Source organism: Mycteria americana, chromosome Z, assembly GCF_035582795.1.
Source record: "Mycteria americana isolate JAX WOST 10 ecotype Jacksonville Zoo and Gardens chromosome Z, USCA_MyAme_1.0, whole genome shotgun sequence".
NCBI lineage: Eukaryota > Metazoa > Chordata > Aves > Ciconiiformes > Ciconiidae > Mycteria > Mycteria americana.
The window spans coordinates 11635063-11636505 of record NC_134396.1 but is presented as its reverse complement, the minus strand read 5'-3'; positions in this window follow the sequence as shown (position 1 = coordinate 11636505).

Genomic DNA, 1443 nt, shown 5'->3' with positions numbered 1-1443 from the left:
AAAGGAGAAAAACATTGTCAAGGAAATAGTGGTTGAGTGGATTTTCATAATCCTTTCTAGGTAGAATGACATGGAATACGTTAAACCCAGAAATCGTGAAGGAGATGTGATCTGTTACTATACTGAATCATATGTGAGAAGAACCAGGGCATCCCATTGCATTATCAGATTTCTTTTTATGTGTGGACAACTATCCTTCATGTTACAGGATGTAGTCTGAGGAGCTCAAGAGCAGGACATGCGTTGTGCTTCAGAGCTAATGAGAATACTGTAAGTAATGGTGAGAGCTGCCTCATAACGCTGCAGAATAATTTTACAGGAAGGTAAAAGCATGACTGTCTTCTTCACACTAGTTGTATAAATAAAGCTTGTGGGACTACTCACATCGGTAGAGTGAGAAATATTTGACCCATGATCTTACATATCAAATATCTTTACATATTATTAACAATCTATAAAGCTGGACATAAAAATGTGACTTGTTAATGCCAAACTTATGTCATGTGGAAGAGGAAGAGAAAGAACAGAGTCTTTCCTATATGGTTTGTCAAGACCTTTTTCAATAAACTTGTAAGTGGCCCATGGCCATAGGTGTAGATTATAAATTAGCTTGGAGGCAGGTGTTTCCATGGCTGCAGGGAAACTAGTGCCAACATGTATTCACAGACTGTATCCACAATATCCACACTAAAAGTATGTGCCAGTGCTTGCAATAGACAACAAATGGAAGTAAGCTTATGATGCTGGAACAGATTTCCTATCTTCTGAAACTAAAACTGGAACCATAAATACTACAGCTGGAAGATTATTTTTGATCTCTGCCACCATTAAGATTCCCATCTCAGACGATTTGCTTGTAATAGTTCTGTTTCAATATGTAAAAACATGAAAGATAATGATTTTTTCTTCTCTTTTATTTGTTCCTCTCTCTGTCTCTCACACACACAAAGATAAAGGGTAAAAGTAAGGAAAAAAGTTTCAGTTCTTTATCTGGGACACAGAAATGATGATGCTGAGTGGGATGGTGCCTCAGTGCAGTCGACTATCTCTGTCAGACATCACCTCTGCCAGAAGCCTCTGAAAAGGACCAAGGAACCCCAGGGCAGACAATATGGAATAATGCGACCACAGGGGAGATTCTTCATTGTGGTAGTCAGTTAGCGGTGAGGTCTGTGTCTGAAACGTGCATCGATGCTCTCGCTCTTGCAGAGAGGGGGTCTGTCTGCTGTCTGTAACTGTGGCGGTTTTGACCTGTCACAGAGTCTAAGCCCTTTGAATCCCCTGAATTCTTTGCCTGGGTTTTTATCTTGTAGCAATAAGTTTAACACTTAAGTAAAGCAGGTCTTTTCATCGCTCCTAAAAATAACTCCTATTTTGATGGAAATGTGGATTAGAAGCATATAATTCGGGACCACAGCCGTTCAGATTCTTATCTCTGATCAT